At 42.5% G+C, this 23,567-nt stretch overlaps 1 protein-coding gene and 1 long non-coding RNA gene across 3 annotated transcripts in view; both read left to right on the top strand.

Moving 5' to 3' along the window:
* Positions 1-23,567, top strand: part of COL22A1 (collagen type XXII alpha 1 chain) — a 233,608-nt gene that overhangs the window by 2,146 nt on the left and 207,895 nt on the right. The gene's annotated exons all lie outside the window — the stretch shown is intronic.
* Positions 9,714-11,487, top strand: LOC136789940 (uncharacterized). Its single transcript, XR_010828988.1, has 3 exons — positions 9,714-9,771; positions 10,526-10,581; positions 11,210-11,487. It is a non-coding gene; the product is annotated as an uncharacterized lncRNA (long non-coding RNA).

Raw genomic sequence — 23,567 nt, 5'->3', positions numbered from 1 at the left:
TGGGAAGCTTCTTCTGAGCTCAAAGACCTAGACAACGTGTGGGTGAGCGTGTCTGTAGCACCTATACATACCCATAAGTCTTTTCTTACTTCTGCTGACACTTCATACAGTTTTAGGGCAAATATCTTTGCTATGTGCCAGAGCTAGCTTTTGATTGTGGAGATTATGATACTGAAAATAATAGGAATAAAAGAAGGCTTTTGTTTCCAACATGTGATAACTTCCTTGCTAAAATATGTTTCTGAGATTTGCTCAGCAATTATCTTGGCTTCAAAGGATATTTCAATTTGTCACACTGTAACAGTTTTTGCTAAAACCTGTTTTGATTAATCACTGCCGGGTGATTGCAATTCCTCCCGTTTAACAACCGTTCTTAAATAGTTCCCCTTTCTCATAATGAAGAGCAAAACCTTTAAGAAAAAAACTGCATTAAATCAATGTCTTATCTATACCACCGTACCTGACTGGTACAGGTGACTCCAGGCTATTCCAGCTGTTCAGGTAATGTCAAATTCCCCAAGCTTTCTTGGGTAAATTGTAATTTTACATGGTCTCCCACAACACCAAAATATCCTTGTGCAGCCTTTCCAGCTCTGTTTTCCCTAATGAGGAAAATGTGGTGGTGCATTTCTTCTACTGCTTTTAGTTCTTTAGAGAGGAGCCATTCATATATGTCTTCCTTTGGCCAAATGAGTCTCAAGACATCAATGTTGGGTCCTTACTTACCAAAGCTGTAGTAGGAACTACCAACTGCTATTAAGATATTTGGGGACATCAGAGTTTATGTTTTGGGAAAAACATCTATAGAAATTACTAACATAATCTACTAAGTCACTGTAACTGAGGAATTGGGAACATATTTTGAAATTTTTGTAGGAAATGTAGGTAGAACAGGAAAAGAACACCAAAGTGAAGACATTAGAAACTATCTAGTTATACTTTGGACAAGCTCTCCCTCTATCTATCAATTTGCTCAATCTTCTACTTCATTTTTTCTTTGTGTTTACCTAATGGCTTGTTCTGTTGCTGCTGAAGGTTTTGTGATGCCCTCCACTGGAAGAAGCATCAGGGTTCTGAGGCTGTCATAATGTAAGCCCATCTCAGATGATCATGTCCCAGCTCATTTAGTGGTACCAAGCAGGAGCTGGTGTGTTGCTGGATGAGAAGCTTCTTCAGAAGTCTCTGATTGTGCTTTTGGGAGATTTACACCTCTTAAGCCTTCATGTTGTCTCCTCAAGCCCCACTCAGGCTTGCTGTCTTCTTGGCATGGAAGTATGAGATCTTGTGAATTAATAAATCTCAACTTCTAATCTTCAGTTTCAAATTTTGTTTAAAAACAGTGGCCAGGTGTTGAGATGTTTTTCAGAGGAGAGGATGTGTTAGCCATAGATCTTGATTTATAAACTATATCAAGGGTCAGTAAACTACATGTGGAATTAAGGATTTTTTCCTTAACACTATGGTCAAAAACTCCGTAGGGGTCAGGACAACTGATATTGCAGTGGCATACATGTGCTGCAAAGCCTTTAGCAAGTCTCTGCACAGTCAAGTCTTCTATTTGTGAATGATGGATATCATTAGAAGAACGTCTTGCATTAGTTGTAACTGAAACCCTAAAAAAAGATTTTTATTAATACGCTGCATTCTGATTCCTTAACGAGTAATACATTCTCTAAGAATTCGGAACATTTCCAGAATGCAGGTTCCAAGGTTTCACTATCTGGCTTCAATTTTTGAGAAGAATTGAAAGACTTGTCCTATAATGTCTTTCTACTTTTCTGTCCTGGAGCACATCTCTGATGCAGAATTCTGGCCAAAGCTGTTTTATGCAGGGGAGTGAGGTCCTGGGACCCCAGATTTGCCCTGGCATGGCTCTGAAGATGTGAAGCGTAAGGAAGATGCAGAATGGGGCAGGCAGGCCCTCTTTTTTGTCTCTGAGACAAGTGCATGAATTTACCTTACTGAGCCTCCAGCCCACTTGCATGATTCTTATGGTGTTTCTGTACTCCTGTTGCTGAGAAATGTGCACAAAAAATGGTCTTCAGAGATAATAATGCAACACTGATAACCCTACAAATATTTTTTCCATGTCAGGACTCTTCCCTTCCTTTATATGATCTCCTTTGCACTTGCTGGTGCTGGCTGCCATGGGAGTTGTGACCAGCAATTACAATCCCCAGGCTGACAACCCCAGCAGAGGACCTTGGCTGGTGGTCTGGGGGAAGAGCGTGCACCAAATTCTTCTCCCCAGTGTATTCCTGATGTTCAACTCCACTGACTAGGCTTAAATATTGTAGCAAATGAGTATGGTCTGCAAAATGGGACTGATAGTTCTGGCTGAGGAAAAAGTTGCTTTTCTCTCTTTGCCTCTGTTCCTAGTCTGAACATGGGGGTGGAGGGGGCTGATAATATTTATTTTCCACCATCACTAAAAGGTCTATGAAGATTAAATAGCTAATGCTTTGCCTAGCAAGAAAAAGGTACATATGCATTATTATTGCCTTGGGAAAAGTGTTTCAGAATTGGCAGTAGGTGGGTAGATGGTGAGTATATAGTCTGCTAAAGACTTGTGGTATAGATCAGAAATTTGACCTGGCATGGGGAAAACAAGAAACAACCCACCTCTATGATAAACGTTATTGATATACAACAGATGTGTTACAACCTACTGGTTAGTGGAAAATTAATTTCACTAGGTGATACAAGTAGTGAGCTAGTTTTCATTCCCTTGTGCTGCTAGAAACAACTTTTAAAAAAACAGAGTTTACTCTTGGGAAATTGAAAGTTGGGCTGTGGCTGTGTTGCCATTCGTATTATTTATGATATTGAGTTTTTCATGGCCAATACCTGGTATTTTGCATACAGTGATGAACAGGAGTCTCAGACTTGTGACATAGTTTGAATTTTAAAGGCTGCTTGCTGTAAAGCAGTATGAATATTCTTTAGTAACTTCCCATTGCTTCTCTGCTTGGTAGGGAAGTTAGAAAAAGAGGGCAGGTACCTGTGAGTGCCGGCACCTGCTTGGGAATGCTTGTGCTACAGAAGTAGCACTGCAGCCCATCCTGGGCACCCCCTGAAGAGCCACACATCCCACACCAGGGCGGATGTGGCTGCAGAGCTGGCCAAAAAGTGCAGAACCTGAAGCTGACGTGGTTGCATGTCACAAATGCTCCTCCAAGCAACGTTAGCCTTGACAATTCATTAGGAATGAATGAAATTGAATTATGGGTCATGTATTGCAAGTGCTGTCAGTCCTGATTATGCAGTCATTTAGATTTCCTTTGCACAGGGAGTACTGCTATTGCAGAGCTTATCTACTATGCAGTAGATGCAAGCTATCCTTTCCCAGCTTATCAGAATCTATTTACTTTGCATTGATTCAGTTCCTTAGAAATTAATCTTTGGTTCTTTGCAAAATAGAAGGATCCCCCTGAGCTTGGTTTAAGCAACTCAATTTGATTATTGTTATGTCCAGAATATTGATTCTTAAGTAATTTTAATAAGAGATGTCAAACCCACCATATTTCACATCACATTTGAGGGGAAGTTTAAACTATTGACAGTTTTAAATATTTTTTGGAGTCATGCTCTTTCATCAGAGCTTAGCCAATGCTCGATAGTTGTTTCGACTGCTTATTACCCAAGTGCAATTTTTGCAGTGCTGTTTGCTTAACCATGTTGAATTATGTGCCTGTTGGCAGCATCCAGGTAATTCTTTCAAAAGCAACCAGGTTTATATTGATTTTCATAAGAAGAGGTGTTCCGTATATCAATTGCAATTACTTTCTTTGAGCTGAAAAGTTTAAAGATGGGGGAACCAGGGGAATTTCTGTTGGCTCCACACTTAGTGTCAGACTAATTACCACTAGTACAACAGCACAACAGTAATTCCAATTTTATGTAGGTAAAGGTTACAAATAATGTGTATGGATTGTCTTGGTTATTACTGCAGTTAGAAATGAAACAACAGCTTATACCCATTTCAGAGCGCTTCTTGTAATGGACATCCCTGCAACCCTTTATCCATTTCAGTGGTAGGACACTGCTTTTGGTCCACAGCAAATGAAATACCCTAATTAAATGATAAGGTAGGAATGCAAAGGAATGTGTGATTTTTAGTACACTGCAATACTTGATAACAGAAAGGTGCTCAGTGCTGCTCTTTGCAAAATATACCAGAAGATCTTCAACAAGCCCCATTGACTAGATCTAGGCAGATGGTCAAAGGCACAATGATTGTAATTCCTGACTAGAAAATCATGGACTCACAGAATAGTTGTGGTTGAGGAAAATGGTTGAAGAAGGGACCTCTGGAAGTCATCTGGTCCAAACTCCTGCTCAAGCAGGGCCACTTACAGTTGCTTGCTGTTGTTCAGATGCAACCTCTTGAGTTTCAGTTTGTGCCCATTGGCTCAAATTAGTTCAGTCCCCTCTAAAAGGCACCAGGGCACAGCCCTTCTGTGGCACCCGAAGATCTGGTCCCATGTGGGTGCTGGTAAGGCTCAAACCTACCTTATCTATAAGCTCTGCAGTGTCACAGCCCAAGATGCTCTCAGGCTGAACACGGGACTTGATGACTAGTTCTGCAATGGCCAGTGTCTCCACGTTCCTGCAGCAGGAAGAAAAAAATCATTCCTTTCATAAAGCACAAGGCTTTAGCGTAGGTAATAAAACTGCGCAACTGCTCTGGGAGGCTAGGGCCCTAGTGAACTACTCTTTCCTAACAAATGGGTTGGCAACCTTTGTTTGAGTTTTGAAATTTCATAAGCCACCTCGTGCTTGAGTTGTTTCAAACCAATTTCCCCCTGTCCCGCTTTGCTGTATAATTATGGTACCACCTGTAGTGTATTTCTAAGAGTTGTTTTTATGTTTTGTGGAGGCTTTTCTTAATTATACGCATAAGTACTTTTATGATTCATTCCTGAAATTAAAGCAGTTTACCACGTGGGCTTATTTTATTCTTTGTCATGCCTTATTTTATTCCTTGTCATCCCTTGGGTTTATTACTGAGTGCATTTTCTTTCTTGTTTTTTTGTTGCTTTGTTTTGTTTTCCTTTGTTTTTCACTCAAGTTATTTGTTCATTTCAAATACTTTCTTCTTTTATTTCACTGTTCTGTCTTTTTTATTTGCTTCTTGGACTTCTTTTTACAGTGGGTATCTCTATTGTCATGTTTTGTTCCCCCTAGTGTCCTTTTCTCTTCCCTTAGCAGCTGTTCCTCGACTACAGGCCATGACCCCAAGAAGGCTATAGCAGTTAGGAGTGGGCTATAAAATTAAGTTGTTAATTTTAGTTACAGCAATACAGGGTAGTCAGAGAAGTGCTGCTTTCTAGGGCACCATCCAATAGAGCTGTATACTGACTCCTTAAACTGTTTCTGAGTTAAGACTAGTAATAACACACGACAAAGCAAACAGATAAAGCATAAAGTAACCTTATGCCAAATTTCCCTGGTATGATAAACAACTTAAAAGTGTTTAGTCTTACTTGAATTTCTTCTCATTTCCACTTCAGTGTTTATGCTCCCAGTCTCTCTCCCAAAGAGTATTTTTGAAGGTAATAACCCATAAGGTGGATCCCAGCCAGCTGAGGAAGCCACAGAGGGAGCTTGCAGATAAACTATGTTTCAGGGAGACTGTCCCCCTAGTTGGAGGAATTGCTGAGGTATTTTAGGTCTGAAGAATTCGTGAGAAAACAAACAAAGCAAAAACACTAGAAGAAAGCAGGAACAATTCTGTGTTAAGCAGTATCACTTCTTTTCTATCACTATGATCTTTTATCCTTCTCCTTGTTAATGACTTGAAGAATCTTTGTATCACTGTCTGAATTCCCTTAAGTAATTGCTATTGCACATAGCACAGGAGGGTATAGTTCCTGGGCAGGGGCTGTGCCAGCAGTCAGAGGTTTGTGTGGCTTTTAACCTTTCTTGGGTCTGCCTGCCTCATGCAGAGTGGCCCAGAATAGAATAAAACAGAATCATTAAGGTTGGAAAAGATCTCCAAGACCATCTGGTCCAACCATCACCCTACCACCAATGTCACCCACTGAACCATGTCCCCAAGCACCATGTCCAACCTTTCCCTGAACACCCCCAGGGACGGTGACGCCACCACCTCCCTGGGCAACCCGTCCCAATGCCTGACTGCTCTTTCGGAGAAGAAATGTCTCCTCATCTCCAACCTGAACCTCCCCTGGCACAACTTGAGGTCGTTCCCTCTAGTCCTGTCACTAGTTACCTGTGAGAAGAGGCTGACCCCCAGCTCCCCACACCTTCGTTTCAGGTAGCTGTAGGGGGCAATAAGGTGTCCCCTGAGCCTTCTCTTCTCCAGAGTAAACAACCCCAGTGCCCTCAGCCGCTCCTCACAGGACTTGTGTGTTCTAGGCTCTTCACCAGCTTCGTAGCCCTTCTCTGGACATGTTCAGGGCCTCAATGTCCTTCTGGTACAGCGGGGCCCAAAGCTGAACACAGCACTCGAGGTGCGGCCTCACCAGAGCAGAGCACAGGGGGACGATCACCTCCCTGCTCCTGCTGGCTGCACTATACAAGTGAATATGTCTGAGGCAGGTCCTTTCAGCCCAAGCTGTCATGGTGGGTCACCTCACCTAGCTTTAGATGTATGCTACCGAGTCCTCCCGCTTAGCTGGACTGCCCTTGCTCCCTTTGGATTTGGGGAAGAAAAACAGGAGGTTTTACAGCATGATTCATCTGACCTGTTTGAAATGTATTACTCCTTAGAAACGTCTGTTCCTCAGTGTGGATTATAAAGGGACAGTAGTGGTTTACTCGGATACAGACAGTGACACTGTAAATCTCTGTATTTGGTCAGTTTAATCCCTGTAATTTCAATAAGGCCTCAGCACACCAGTCAGCAGAGTTAACAAGCAGGACTACATTCCCACAGACAGGCTGGGGGGAGCCGTGGCTCTTGACCAACAAGCAGCGGCATCACAATAAATTAACACTGTAGAAAAGTTTTGTATTGATTATTGGAGCAGTTTAGGTTGAGCAGGAGGGTCTGGACTAGCTGTAGCGGGGTGATGTGACAGTTTTATCCCAGATATCAGATTTAGGATCCTGAAGGAGATACACATTTTGACTATGATGCCACATAGCTGCATGCTCAGTCATGCACAGATGATATAGGAAGTTTTAGGCTGTTGGGCTGCGTGTTATCTTAAAAAAGCCCTTCCCTGTCTCCTCCAGGGCCCATGCAGGAGGAGGGATTACATTGGCTTTGGGGAAAACTAGCCTTTGGGTTGATTTATTCATCCCCCATAGCCAATTTATGACAATGCTGTTATGAAGACAGTGTTTCTCTTGCATTGGAGATGGCCAGCAAAAATAATTGCTGGAGCATGGTGACAATTTTGTGTGAAGCAGACACTTATGTGTATGATCTTTTCACTTATTCCTGTTATAAATGGGATAATGTTTATTAATTCTGATTTGTCATTAACGGGCTCCACTGAGCATGGATTTTTCCATTGTCAGTCCTAAGCTGTCTGCAGATGTTGGCCTTTATCCGTGAAGTCTCTCAATTAAATAACAGTATTACGAATACTCTTGACCCATGCCTAGGTGGGGGGATCCATGCTATTGTACATACAGCTTTTCTGCCTCATTACCAGCTCTTCTTGTTTAGCTAACTTGTTTGCCTGATCAGATGATAAGTGCTAATCCTTTCTCTGTTCTGTGACATGATGCTGTCTGTATAGGAGAGCTTCTCTCCTTAAATACCCTCCACAAGAATGGGAGGGGCGAGGAGGCTATTAATCCCTTTTGAATCCTTTATGGCTGTATACTCATGGGATTTGTGAAATTCTGTCTATTAGATCGTAAACTCTTTAGGCACAGGGGTCATGGCCAGTAAGCAGGGTGCCCTTTGCTGTCCCAGCAGAGATAACAAAGGAAAAGGAAGCTTTCCTTTTGGTGCAAGACTTGGATTGCTGAACTGAGCTAAATTCTCAGCAATGTCACAGTAACCTTAGGCAAAACAGATCCTTCTGTGTCCAAGTTCCCTGTGTGAAAAACTGGCATTTTACAGACTAGCTGACAGGTGAATGGCCTGATTATAGCCCGTTTCTCATTCCTCCAGGACTTGCTTCTAATTCAGTTCATAACAGAGACTTGCTGGGAGATGTATGCTGATGGGAGACTTGAGGCATGGCAGCATCTGGAAGATCAGATGAAGGAGCACTTTATTTCAGGGCTTTAAAAGACTCAGGAGAGAAAAACTTCGAGGAATTAGGATGGGAAAATTATGTGTAACTCTTTAGGGCAGAGCTTGGCTTTGAATTGTTCCCCTGCCAAAATCCCCTAAGGTGCAGTGAGAGGGAGTGTCACTAAACACTCCTAAATTATGCTTCAGGAGATGTAGGCAGGTTAAAAGAGGATTTTTGAAAGGATTTGTCCTACCTACCCCTGTTTTTTCCCACCATCTGCTTATGATGTTTATTCGTCAAACTATTCCCCTTTCTTGCTGAAAACCTCCCACTCAGTAACTTCCTCCATTGCTGGGAGTAGACAGTGCCAACTGCATGAGAGCAGTAGGTTTTACGCTAGGTCTCACAACTCCCAGCTGTCTTACTGGGTTTTAAAGTCAGATATCACCTGTTCAGCGTTCTGGAATTGCCACCATTCAAAGTGTGTTGCCTGCTGCCAAGAGACGAGTCTTCTTTTTGAGTATCTGTATGACTATAGGGCTTGTTTTGTCCTTTTAAATAAAACATGCGATGCACATCGAAGCAGCCCAGTCCTGTGATTCTTGGAGTTATGCAATCTTGTGTTTTACTGAAGATGATCCTCTTTAGGTCATGGTTTATCACTAAAGACAACCTCATGGTCTTCTTGGGCATGTCAAACTGAATCACAAAAATAGTCTATGAATTTCAGTCCCCCGAGGTGTAAAATCACTCTGGTACGTCCAACAACAACTGAAAAGAATGGGAATTAAAAGCTAAAATTTGCAAAAGTGCTTGTCACGTATTACATACTGGGGGAAATTTTTCAGAAGTTTGTGTTATTGTTTTCTAGGAGAAATAGGGTACCCATGTCTTATTAAATAAATAAAATACCTGACACGTGAAGGAGAATAAACACTTAAATCGTTCTCAGGTGATTCCACTGAAGCAAAAGTTCTAAGTTGTATTTGAAAATGCAGGCAGTTTCCTTTGGTCACAGTGTATAAAAACAGTGGCGTGCATCTCTCTTTCAGCACCTGCTGGTTTGTCATAGGTTTTAGTATCCCTAATGTGTTCACAAGAAAAGCTGATGATTAAAATAAGTAGATTTTGAAGGTCGCAGAAGAAGTCTGAATGGATGGGGACTCAGGAATTACTTTACATTCAAGTCCATATTTGAGGAACTGAAGGTATTTTTGTATCCTCTGTGGTCTTTCATTGTATCTCCTGAGTTCAGGAAAAGGCTTCTAACCTTGTGCACACTGATGCTTTCTCACACAGTAAAAACGGACTCTTTGGGATTTGGTTTAAGTGATGGATGAACAGAGTGGGAAATAAAGGTAAGAAAATTAATGCAATCCTGCCCTTAGGTTTAATGCTTTCTGGGAATAAATCCATGAAGTCTAGGGAGGGCTCTGTCACTAACAACAGCTTTCTGTGATTTAAGGTTTCAACAGTGTGTTTAGTGTTATATGGACTTAAGTGGAAAATGACTCCCAATTTATTGAGGCTTCTACTGTGGTTTCTTTATTTAGGAGTAGATTCTGTCATCCCAATGAAAAAAATATGGAGTACTTTAATCTGCTAAGAGGTATGTTGAGATACCAGTGGGATTGTCTGAACATCGATCTTTTTGCAAGCTGTGTTACTAAATCAGCAAGGCTAGCAAGGACTGTAGTCATTTCTGAAGCACATAATTCAGGGTGTGGTATTTCAAAAAAAAAATGTCAAAGTTGGCTTCTCCTGATGTGATGAGTTCAGTAAGAACACTTGAAATATTGAAAATATTGAGCTTTTAAAATATTTTCAGTAATTTGCAAAATGACTCGAATCTTTTTAAAAATTGTTTATGACAAATTACAAAAAAAAAAAAATGCACTCAGGCTGCTCTCTCCATCAGAAGTAGATGAGCTAGAATATTGCTGGCAGCATCTTTTCTAGGCTAGCGCATCAGGAAATGCTTGAAATCACGGACTAGAAGCTAGTGAGCTTTGATTGCCAGAGAGCAGTCTGAATTAAATGGGTATCTGCAAGTACCGGTGTATTCCCCAGTAGTCATGGGGATACTGGGACCAGCACAGCAACTGGTCTTTCAGTGAAAGGGAGGGTGAGCAGTGCTTACGTGTTGTCCTGGCCCAGGCGGGAGGCGAGGGCTGGTGTTACCCAAGCAGTAATCATGGGAGGCACTGCAGCGGGGATAGCCCTTCATTGCCGGTCCTTTTCTGCTTTTGTGGTGGTTGTGAGGCTACTTTGGTCCCTGGGAGGGTGCAGCCTCTCAGGGCGGCGGGTGCTGTAGATCCCAAGTTCTGCCCACATCCTGCCTGTCCCTGCCTGTTTACTTGCAGGGCTCCAGCCTGCAAGAAGGGCATTCCTCTGCTGCAGGACGGAGTTCAGAGACAAGGTAGGTCTCATGTGGCTGGGAAACACATGGTAGGCAAAATACTCTTCCCTCCTCTCTTTTCCTAAGTTGAGAAATGGGAGAATGTAGCCCTGTCCTAGACGATTGCTTTTCCCTTATAAATGTTCCCTTTTTTGTGAGATTCACACCAGGCAAAAGCAATGCTGCTATTTATAACTTGTGGTTGAAGACAAGCCTCTCATTAAGTAGAAGAGTCATCTTAGAGTAACCATTGAATGGACTTAAATGATTTGGTAATATATTTTAAGGGCTTGTCCTCTGAAGAAAGGTGGTTAAGCCTCAGCATCAGGGGCAGTGATACTTCACTCTTGTCTAATTCCTTTTGGGCTCAGAGATATTTTTTCTTATTGTTGGCTTTTTTTTCGGTGTTTCTTTTTGATTTACACTAACACATAGAGCTGCAGCTGCACATCAGAATGGAGTCAGGCTCTGAGATTCTGAAGATTTGCTGGTACAGAAAAATAATTGATTCCTGCTACTTGGAATCTGATGAAACTGAAATGTGTTAAGCCTTGATACTTAGCCTGCACTTGCATGATCTTTCCAATAACTCATGTTCCTTTGAAGTCATTTCATTGTCCTGACTTTCCTGTTCTTGAATTGTTGCCAGTGAATCGGAGTCCTACTGGTGTAATTCATAGGCTGGAGTCATAAAGCTGACACTCTTGTACACTGGTATGCACTGGGGAAGAAATCTTTTTTGCCTCCGGGATGTTATTAGGAACAAGATGACAACTTGTGAATATTTTCCAGGTATCATAATGTTTTACTATATTGGAATGTTGAATAACATTGGTGATAACATCGCTTATTCTTCTGTCACGCACTGCTGCCTTTCTGTTGCACTGAGTTGCAGCGATCTGTGTTCTGGCTTAAGACGGACATGGAAAATCTTAGTGCTGAGACTTGTACTCCAGCTTTTAACGTTGGTCTTTGCCTTTTAATGTTTTCAACCTTACAGGGACTTCACCTGAAAAGCATACAAAAATAGGGAAAATGCTGGTCTAATAGCTATTCAGTGGCATTGCTGTGGATATAACCAAATGCTTTATAAAAGCAACAGACTAGCTTTTATAGCATATGAAAACAAAGCTTTTACCTGAAATCTAATAGTATGCTAGGAAGGGTGATGTTCTGTAATTTCTTTTTGTGTTTGTGTGTGCGTTTTATGGTGGACTCTTCTTAATTAGCAAAGTCAGAGGCAAGCTCGACAAGCTGCTACACATGAGTAAATGAATCAATATGTCAAACTAAGGCAGTGGTGTGGAAAGGGAATAAGGGGGCCATTGTCAGTGAGAAGAGACTCGGGAGTGGAGGAGCGGATGTACTGTGCAATTTTGTCTGACAAACATTTTTCTGCTGACTTCAGAAGTGGAAGGTGTGTGTTGAGTATGAAGAACCGTAGCATGCTTTTGATCTTTTCAATGTTTCACACACCTCAGAGGGAAATAAAATTCTGTCTTCTCAAAAGGGAGAGCAAATGTGAAGTGCTAAGTTACTTCTGTCTCAGTGACTTGAGAGTCAGAGCTGGTGTTCATACAGGTGGGAGCACCAGACAGACGAGTTAAACCTACAGCAGTCTTCTGCTCTAATGGTTGTTTTGAAGAATAAAGGAAACCCAGCACTCTCTTCTGGTCTTACAAAGCTATTTCAAGGGGGGAAAAAAATCCCTTTCAACAGAAAAATGTCAAACATGACTACTGCACTGTACGATGCCAATCATATAGAGAAGACCATGCCATGGGAAGGTGTAGTTTATGTCAGACAAGCTGAGTATAATGGCTCTCCAAAGCCATACATATCCCAAGTAGTGTTGAAGATTTGTTGCTTTACTGCACTTGCTAGTGTAAGTAAAAATAGCAAGGCAGAAGTCTAACACAGCAAATGTTTCTCCAAATCTAACTGTTTAAAGTTCTTGAACAAGGATTATTTCTTTTCCCATCCTCTTTATGGTATTTAAGGACTTAGACCAGTTATTGCTTTAGTGTAATTCTCCTCGGATGTCAGATTTGCCTGAGAGATGTAAGTCTTTGCACCGGCAAGGCGTTTCACTGGAAATGAAAGCCACAGTCCAGCAGTTTGGATTTAAGCATGCTGAATGTCAGAGAGAAAATTCCTTCCCAGAATTTGGGAGTCACCCCAGCAACTCGCATGCCATGCATGCCAAGTGGAAGCAGAAGGGCTGGGAGCTGAAGGGGGAGTGGGATTGCATCAGAAGACCTGAAAGTTAAATGCTTAAACAAGGGCTGAAAAACATACTTTCTTAGGTAGCTTTAAAAAAATGTTTTCTAGTAAAAACACAGTGAATGCAGTTGCTATAGCTACTGGGGAGGATTGTTGAGAACTTCTTGAGATACTTACTGTTTAGTTGCACACAAATACGTAGTTTTTCTCGCTCTGAGGATTCAGCATCACCTTGCGTTTGGCTTCTCTCCTAAAGCATTTAAACAGCCACTGGTAAGCAGCAGCAGTGTTTAGAGCTTCTGAAGGGCATATAAAAAGCAAGGTGCTATGCTGATCTTGAGGAGTCTTTTTATTTTTTCTCTTTATTGCACAAGTGAAACACTTGATTTAGCTGGTGTTTTTATTTCATTTCTTATTTGCTCATCTGTTTGGGGTTCTTTTTAGGCTAAGGAATACCTACTGGCATTGTAGAGTTTTATGATCACTTTTGTAGGGAACACTTCAAAATTTTTGAGTATTAACTGAGCCTAGCAACTCAAAACTAGGCCTGAAAACAAGGCAGGGTTTCAGATTAAAGCACGATGATTTAAGGGTGCTGGAAACAGAAGATGAATGAATTCATTCTAGAGTTTCAGTATATCAGGTGATGGTAACTGAGCATCTGAACAACTTTCTAGTTGTGGTGGAGGAATGTTTTGTCTCATAAATCAAGACCGAAAGCTCTCTAGAGCCGGAAAAAGTACTGCCTCTTTTGTACAAGCTATAAATGAGATGCTGATATTTTAAGGATAATTTTAGACCCATGTTACGCAGGAAATCAGATTGCACGTAATCCTCCCTTTTATCTGCAATAATCTGTAAATAAAAGTTGCCCTCTAAATACGTTGACATGAATATGAAAAACATTCATTCATTAAATTAGGTCTTATGCATACCCATGGAAAACAAGAGTTATAACCCCAGCTTTCATCCAGTAAATAAGTCTGTCAGCCATGCTAACACAGAGATAAAACAGCAAAACAAGGACAATCTCATATGCTTTTTTTCTTTTAATTGAAATTAGAAGATATACTCAAAATAAAGAGGAAACAATTTATTTAAACAGTTACTCTTCAGAAAATAACTGCTTTGTTTGTTTGTATATGGGTAAATGTATGTGCATCTCTGCCCATCATGATGGTGCATTAAATATTTTGCATTTGCCTTGATATGAGAAGGAAAGCAAAGAAAAACACTTGCTCTTCGGTGGGGAAGGAGATCTAGTGATAAAACGACATAGAAAAGGTCAAGGAACTCAGTGCTTTATTTCACCTTTGTTTTTACTGGTGTGGTATGACCTCAGGTCCCCAGGTCCTGGAGCCTACTTGCAGAGTCAGTGCGAGCATTTACGTCAGCTGAACATCAAGACTTACTTCACCCAGTTCAGTTTGTGTGTACAGAAAACTCAAAACTGAAGTTTCACCCTTCAGGCAATTCAAGATTCTGTGAATGCCCTTTTAGGTCCTATGTCCATAATGATTCGCCCAGAAATTGGGCTAGGTCCTGCATAGGATGTTCTTAAACACTCTTTGTGTAAGCTAGTTTAATGCTTCACTTTGTTCCTTCTACCCCAACCTGCTTTTGTAACACAACTTCATCATTCTGGAAAGGGTATCTGCTTAGAAATCTACGTGCTTCTTCTCCCCATTGGACAAAGTCTTTCTACTCAGCTGTTTTCACCCTCTGCATCTGAACTGGCTAAAGTTTCCTGTTGTTACTGTTAGTCTGTGAGTAGTTGCTGCTTTCGGCTGGCTTTATCTCACCTTGACCACATAGACATCTGTTGATACATCAGCACCTAAATCTCCACTGTTTATCTAGGCTCTGAGGAGGATAAGCACTGCTTGTGTGTAGCTCACTTGTTTCACTCATCCTCCTCAGAAAGAGGTAAAATCAATCTAGGTATGGATTTGTTTTCTTTTCCATGAACTAGGAGGGGGACCCACCCTGAGTAGCTCAAGTATAACGCATACAATGTTAGTTAGACACCTACAATCTGAATTTAGATTAGATAAAACCAAGCCAAAGCTCTACAGTGTCTTAGGAGATAGTTTAGTGTGAGAGAGCTTCTTAAATGCATCTCTAAAGTCCATGAAGGCACAGATGTCATTTGATTTAAGTTCTAGAACTGCTGTCTAAATGTGTATTTCTTTTCCATTTCTACAATTTTTCCTGTCCTCTCTCCTCTACCAAAGTTTCCAGTTCTGCATTTGCTGTTCTTTTCCTGTTAGCAGCTGTACGTCCTGCTGTCTGATCCTGGCATCCTCGTTTCCAGTTCTCTCTGCTTTTACTGCTTCCCTGATGTCACCATACAGCCCTTGGCCGTCTGCACGAACTGGTATGAGAACAAAGCACAGGGGTACTGGTATAGCATCATAAAAAGACCTGTACCTAAAGATCTGACCTCTGTCTCTGAGATAACAGTTCAGTCTGCAAGCTTGTCATTAGTTTGGATTAATGGGAACTTTGGAAACATTTGAGTCCTTATTCAGTTAAAGTATCCTTCCTCTAACCATCACATACAATCTTTGATATCTACTACAGCCTATCCAATCTCTCTCTTATTTTAAGGTATGAATTCATGACATTACAATATGAAAAGGAAAGGAAATGGCATTATGTAATTTTTAAGTTTCTGGTCTTTGACACAGCTTGGTGTCACAGGTCTTCCTGTAGTTAATTACAAGAATATGAGATATGAAGAAAGGAGAATGTTAGGAAGACCTGAATTTGATATTGTTCTGTTTCATCCTCATGCTTTATTTTTGTATAGTTGTCTCCCTTTCTGCTCTCCATGTCCCTCAGGAGAGCGACCGCTGCTGTTTCTGAGACTTGTGAGAAGAATTAAAAGAAATGAAGCAGAGCGGAGGGGATTGGGTGCAACGAGATCTGAGGTTCTCAAGAACCCTTCCAGTCAGTGTCAGGATCATTGACACTGACCCCTTGCCTGAAGCACAGACGGGCAGACAGCTGTTGTGCTGGGGTGGCAGGTATTGACCTTTCTCATACACTAGTAAGTAAGAATGCTCCTGCAGCTGACACCTCCCTGGTGTGAGAGCTGCAGAGCACAACTTTTGTTTTTTTACACTTTCTGTAGAAGTGGCAGTAGTCATGAGAACATTGAAGAAAATGGGAGTAACTTGTACACTTTCTCTGGCTACAGTTATTTTCTGTTTCACTTACAGCTTCCAGACCCTTATTTGCTGTACTTCTTTTAACTTCTTCATTGGCATCCTCTTACAGCCCTAGAAACAGCAAAACCAGGAAAAGGAACAGGAGCAGAGCTTTGCTGCAGGTCTCCTGGCAGGATGATTCATGGGCAGCAATTTTCTCTCTGCATTCAGGAACTAGGGGCAGGGAAGGATATTTTATCTCAGTCTCAGACTTAAGATCCTTGAGACTCTGCTTTTGCTTGACTCTCCTGTGTTCCCCTTACCTGCTAGTCCTGTGTTGATGGTTTACAATGTTGGGCAGTGATCCCAGAGGTGTCAAGGATATGATTTTCAACTTACCTTGACTCAAAGCTCGTGCTGCAATGAGGCTGTGTTTCTTAGTTCTCTTATTTCTCTTACTTTAAAGGAGTTTATTGTGACAGTGAAGACATCTACAGTGCAGGTCCCTATGGTTAGAGAGTTGTCGAGCCTAAATTTCCCCTGCCTCAGCTTAACCCCGTTCCCGCGGGTCCTGTCACTGGTGTTAATGGAGAAAAGGTCTCCTGCCTCTCGACACCCCCTTACGAGGAAGTTGTAGACTGTGATGAGGTCTCCCCTCAGCCTCCTCTTCTCCAGGCTGAACAGGCCCAGTGACCTCAGCCGTTCCTCGTACGTCTTCCCCTCCAGGCCTTTCACCATCTTCGTAGCCCTCCTCTGTACACTCTCCAACAGTTTAATGTCCTTTTTATACTGTGGTGCCCAGAACTGCACACAGTACTCGAGGTGAGGCCGCACCAGCGCAGAGTAGAGCGGGACAATCACCTCCCTTGACCTACTAGCGATGCCGTGCTTGATGCACCCCAGGACACGGTTGGCCCTCCTGGCCGCCAGGGCACACTGCTGGCTCATATTCAACTTGCTGTCTACCACGACCCCCAGATCCCTCTCTTCTAGGCTGCTCTCCAGCGTCTCATCGCCCAGTCTGTATGTGCAGCCAGGGTTTCCCCGTCCCAGGTGCAGGACCCGGCACTTGCTCTTATTGAACTTCATGCGGTTGGTGATCGCCCAGCTCTCCAACCTATCCAGATCCCTCTGCAAGGCCTTTCTACCCTCATTCGAGTCCACAACTCCTCCAAGTTTGGTGTCATCAGCAAACTTGCTCAAAATACCTTCTATTCCTACATCCAGATCGTTTATAAAAATATTGAAAAGTACCGGCCCCAAAATGGAGCCTTGAGGGACCCCACTGGTGACCGCCCGCCAGCCTGACGCAGCCCCATTTACCATAACCCTTTGGGCCCTGCCCGTTAGCCAATTGCTCACCCATCGTATGATGTTTTTATTTAGCTGTATGGTGGACATTTTGTCCAGTAGGATTCTATGGGAAACCGTGTCAAAAGCCTTGCTGAAGTCCAAAAAAATCACATCAGCTGGTTTCCCTTGGTCCATCATACGGGTGATCTTATCATAAAAGGAAATCAGGTTAGTTAGGCAGGACCTACCCTTCACAAACCCATGCTGGCTGGGACCAATGACTGCTTTGTCCCCCAGGTGAGCCTCAATAAGTTCGAGAACCATCTTCTCCATGATTTTACCAGGCACTGATGTGAGACTGACAGGCCTGTAATTGCTAGGGTCTTCTTTCTGACCCTTCTTGTAAATCGGCACAACATTTGCCAGCTTCCAGTCTACCGGGACCTCTCCGAATTCCCAGGATCGTTGAAAAATAATTGAGAGAGGTTCCGCGATGACGTCTGCCAGCTCTTTCAGCACCCGGGGATGAATCCCATCCGGACCCATGGACTTGTAGGGATCCAGGTGGAGTAGCAAATCCCGCACACGTTCAGGGTCGGTTGGGAATTTGTCATCCCCACCGTCCCGGTCCTCCAGCTCAGGGCACCCTGGGTCCCGAAGCCCATCATCGGCATTGAAAACAGAGGCAAAGAAGGCGTTAAGCGTCTCTGCTTTGCCTATGTCATTGTCTTTTTATTTTCTCTCACAGACACAGCCAGCTTCAACTCTAGGTGTGCTTTGGCCACACGAATTTTCTGCTTGAGTTGCATCCTCCCTTTTCCTGCTAGCCCCAGATCCTTTCATGAGAGAGAGAAACATTTTACGTTCAAGCCAAAAAAAAAAGCCTGGGTGACATTTAGGCACCTGCTTCCAAGACTTTCAGTCTCAAATCCTCTGTACAGCACCAGGGATGTAAAGAATGGCCTTGTCCAGAATGTGTGGTGGGAGAGGGCTTCCTGCAAGCTGCCTATTTCTTTGTCTTTTCGGCTGTCCTTTTTCTTTCTTGTCTTTTAAAAGAGAGGTGGCAATGCTTGTTCTCATTAGACAAGAGCCTGGAGATATTCAGCGGGGTGGATTTCAGGCAGTGGATCCCTCACAGGGGACAAGTGTTAAGGGAAAGCATCAGGGCGAGGCTGAGGATGTCACCCTCTTAACTGCACTTTCCCATGTAGTGCTGGGTATCTTCTGGTTTTATGGCCTTTGTTCACAAATCTTTCACTTTTGTTGGTGTGTTGGTCTCTTCAGTAGAGTTCTGGGTTTCTTTACAGAGGCCAAGAACATGAAAATTAGACAATGGGAAGTCTTTGAAATTGATCTCTTAATCAAATGTAGCCATTGTTTCTGTACATACCTTTGGAAAATTCAATGGCCATTAACTTGTTGGAACAAGTGGAGGAGAGATTCACCCATATAGTGTGACTAGGATATGTGTATTCCTATATTTGGGAAATTTTCTATTGTCTGGACAGTTCAGTAAAAATGTTGGGAAGTGGCTGGTTGATGAGTGCGTGGTCATTTCAAATGACTGTGGCCCTGTTATTAACCCTAGGAATGAGAAACAATTGGTATGAGCTCATTTCTGGAACTTTTAGGGATTCTGGTAATCCTTTTTCATGCCATTATCATAATGCATCGGGCAAGAAATCCAAAGCAATATTTCCTTGCATGGGCCTCAGTAGGGCTTCTGGGAGATACATTCACCGCGCTCCTCCTTGTTAGAAAATATGTTGCCTATTTTCCGGATTTAGGCTGTTATCCCATCCCAATTCCTGGCTCCAGCTCTGTTAGCTGACTATATAAAGCCATGACATATGGGTCTTTTTACTGACATAATCCTGTACTGTACTAAAAAAAAAAAATATTAGGTTTCATTCCAGGAGCTGGAAGAACTTCCATGAGGATATAAAAAGCAGGAAATGGGCCCGGTATGAGTAGAGCACTCTCATATTGAATGGCCTCGAGGGGCTCGGTGTTAAAGGCTTCTTCCCAACAGTTAATGCGGGCTGGAACCACTCTCTCCATGCCTGAAAGGAAATGGGGTTTGTGGGACTTTCCCCATACAGGGCTTAGGTCAAAGGGGACTGGTGTTCTGTGACCCTGAAATAAATCAACATCGTCCACATGTACGGCAGTAAGGACAGTCGGAGCATGTTGTGCTGGGGACGTCTTGGGATTTTCTACTCCGCTGAAAAATTCTTCCACAGTTTGGGCTGTTAACTTCTTCTGTGGATGTCATTTTGGTCTTTGACGCACTGACATCGCTCCTTATTAATCTGTATATCCTTTACACTGGTGGCTGTAAAATTAAATATTTGAATTGGGCATCCTCTTTCCATGAGGATGCTAGCAAATAGTGTTGTCTATAATCCTAAATTAACAGTGTGCTCAGTATTACATGGAGATGGTGGACTTTTCAGTTTTATGATATGTGTATACTGCAAACCCTGCTAAGGTGTCAATATGAGAGACACTTCTGTGCTAAGTTTTAAAAAAAAAAAAAAAAAATGGTGAAGGAATATGGAGAAAGTTTACTAAAGTATCCAGGGCATGATGGAGTCATTACTGGGATGGGTGAGTTGTGTTGCTGCTTCTGTGTAATGTAGCCTGGACTGCTGGTCTCACCCTCTGAGTGCAGCCTATTTGTAGGAGAGGTACCAAGGTAAATTTGGGAATGGTGGTGTGGAATTGGAGGTACCCTAACCACAGACTTGAGGATTCGGGAGATTCTATCACAGAGGCATTTTATTTCAGGTTAGTCTGGGGTTTTCGTAGCCAGTCAATATAAAGATTTGATATACAAGAATACAGTTTAAATCTGAAGTTACTTCCTTTGGACAAATCCCTGGAAAGTTATACTTGGGGCTATTGCATCAAGGCTTTAGCCTGCAGACACTGCGTGGCTGCAGCAGGCAAAAATACATCGCAAAGTGCTCGACCAGTACTTAGGGTATTTTAGAACTGCAGCAATTTGGCAGACAACCAGTAATAGCTTGTTTTAAATCGTCTGTGGTGGATGCACTTACAAAGGATCAATTGGTGGGATACACGATCTAAGTGTGGGTTAAGGAGTCAGGAGCTGCCGAATTCCAGTCCTGACTTTCTCTCAGGTTTCCCTGCAAGAGCACATGCGATGCCACGGAGGTTAAAAGAACGTTTCTACGGCTGCAAAGGGGAGCATGCAGAAATAAGGAAATGCCCGTGCTGAGTTAATCCAGTCCCCCTTGGAGAATGCTTTCTGATCCTTTAAGACACTCGGTTACCCTTCTCTGTATGATATTTTTTCCCATCCAATTCCTGCCTTGTTCAGTCTCCTGGACAGACACCTGTCACTTAGCAAGCAGCTAGTTATTAATTTCCCCCTCCTAAATGTTCAATGCAATTTATTTGTTGCACGATCAAACTTCTTTCCAAATGCAGCGATGTTAATCATTCTCAGGGCCCTGCAGTTCCAGCACCAAGTGCTTCGGAGCACTAACAGAGTTCAGCTAAGGCAAACAAACCGATGGGTTTGGAGGCTCTGCTGCTCTTCCCTCGGCGCCCCATTTCATCTCCTGTCAAAGTGACAGATCTCTTTGGCTAGCGTTCACACCAATCATCTCTGTGCGGGTGATCTGCTCTTTGGGGAGCAGATTAGCTCCTAATCTTGAGACGTGATATTGCAAAAGACGGGAAGAACCACCTCAGCTCCCACCGCATCAGCGGTACTTAGAGCAGGTGCTGGGGACCCCTTGGCTGGCAGGGTCCGTGAAAGTCCCCATCCAACAAGCTGTGGAGCTGCTGACAGTCTCGTCCCTGGTATCACAGATTTTCCATTGGTTGTAGTTAAACAAAGTACCTCAGGAGCAATGCTGGTGTTAGCGGAGGATTTTCTGCTCTATTATTCATTTGGGTTTTGAAATAATGCGCGCTGAAATCAATGGCCCTGTTTTCATTAACTGCAGTTGGCTTTGGATCAGACCTGGAAAGATGCATATCTTCCAGAAATGCCATGGGATGATTTCTTTAAAAAGGATTGAACAAAGATATACGACAGCATGAGCTGACTGGGGGGGGAGACAGCCCCATCTCTCTTTTATATGGTGTGCTTCCTGCTCATATCAGCAATAATTTAGATAATTAAATTGCTTAGTTCAGGAGTTGGAAGAGACACGATCAACAAGCTGACTCTACTAGATGTCAGATGTATTAGTGTTCTGTTTTTTTTCTTTCTTTGTTTGTGTGTGTGAAAAGCTGTATAATCAGACGCTGTCTTTTCCACCGTAGGCTAACCTCTTCTTCAGAGGAGCATACTAAAGACATTTAAAATCACATTATGAACGCCAGCATAATTAGAACATTTCTATGGTGTATGGTGATGTTCAGCAGCAGCAGACAAATGGGTGAAATTAAGCAAAACAATATCAGCACCCCTAGAATTTCACAGTGAGGTGCACAGGTTGGTGTCAGGATTTAGTAAAACACATCCTCCGGTAAAAGCTCAGGTATGTTAATGAGCACGCTACCGTCCCCAGCTAGACATGCTTCTTACAATCAGACTTGAATCACTGCTCCTTGCGCTGTCCCTGTAGGGTCTTTGAACTTTTGCTTGCATGAGGTATGAGTGATTTTTATTAGATCGCACTGCTGAAATGATCGTCTTAGTATTGACTCCAGGTTTTTTGTTTGTGTGTTTGGTTTTGGTTTTTAGGTTAATACAATTTTGTGACTGACTCACTCCTATAAAGGATGAAAGATCAGAGAAATTGGTCTGTTTGGTTGTTGGTTTTTTTCCCCATCTCCCCTGATTTTCATTCACAGGGGTTTTGGTGTCGGTGACGTCTCAAACCAGGACAGAATAGCAGTGTTTGTGGGCTGAGGCAGGGAATATCCAGTGCTTGTACTTAAATTACGCATCCTAGAAATGCTCCAAAGTTTTCTGCTCTGCCACATTCTTTATATCTGTCCCTTCTTTTCTCTTCACTTTTGCAGGATGCCATTTCTAAGCACACAGTTTTGCTTGTATTCTTTCATACTAGTTTCCCCTCCTTGTCCCCTGAATTACAGTGATGTGACAGCATTATCTGAGAAGTGGGGCTAGAACAAAGTCCCTGTATTGTCCCTTCTGCATCAGGCCCAGGCAGGACAAAAACAGAGAGAGAAGGATAGAAAACCCCATCGTCTTATTCACAAAGGGCTGGGGCTTCATTTTCCAAATGAACTCATGCCAGGATATTCTTTCATTTTGGCTCAAACAGGGGAAAACGAAGAAAAAATGAAAGCAAGAAAGAAACTAAAACACACAAGAAAATACAGCCCAGCTATGTGGTTTGGTTCTGAATGTGTATGGGATGCTTTGCATGCAGAGCCCTAGCTCTGTTCTCAGCTTCCATGATGCTCAAGAAGACAAAGCAGCATCCCTTACAACACAGGAGTACAAGAGAAGCCCAACAATGAGCAAAAGAATAAAATACTTTTGAGATGAGAAGATCCAGTTCTCCTTCAGCTCTTTTTTTTTTAATGCTGCTTTTTAGGAGTGTACATTTCCCAAAGTGAGTTTACTTGCTATGGATGCTCACTGACCTAACTCTATACCACCCCCTGAAAAAGCTATAGCAAAGTTACATGTTGTGTACAGCTTGTGTCTATCTTCTGCATATTGTTTGTTCAGCTGTGAGGCTGTATGAATAGCTTGGTATTATGCCTGTATTTTAAGCACAGAGAGCTCACTTTAACGTTTACCAGCATGCTTGTCAGCCCGGATGCCATTCCTACATCATATTTGCATGTAGTCAGAATTATTCATTTCTTTATTCCTCGGTAAACTATTAAAAATGGGACCTCGGGCACAGAGTTTGCAGTTTGGTAGCAAACTCGGACATGATAGGGTTTGTCAGGTCTTTGTGCAGTATCACTTAATACATGTAAATGTGTCACAAAGTTATCCCATAGTGATGCTTGCAAAATAAACAGGAAAAAAAGAGGTATTTTTAAAGGATGTAAATTGACTTATGCCACTTGAAGGAAAAATATTCCCACGTGATAGGCTGAGGTAAATGGTAATAACAGAAAACGACGTTGGCCAACTGTAAACAGGGTCCCCTAAACATAATTTCTTATTCTTGGGTCACTCTGAAGCCTAGACCGTCCCAGTCTGGGCTCCTTTTCAACCCTTCCTCCTGGAATAGGATATAGACGTTGATCAGATGCTGTGACCACAGACTGGGCTTCATCTCACATTGGTGAACTGAAGTGGGAAGGAAACTGCTGTGGAAAACCTCTCACTAGAAATGCTTTATCTCCAGCCTTTCTTCTAACACCCCT

Source organism: Anser cygnoides, chromosome 2, assembly GCF_040182565.1.
Source record: "Anser cygnoides isolate HZ-2024a breed goose chromosome 2, Taihu_goose_T2T_genome, whole genome shotgun sequence".
In the NCBI taxonomy this organism is placed as follows: domain Eukaryota; kingdom Metazoa; phylum Chordata; class Aves; order Anseriformes; family Anatidae; genus Anser; species Anser cygnoides.
This window is presented reverse-complemented; position numbering and strand designations above follow the sequence as displayed.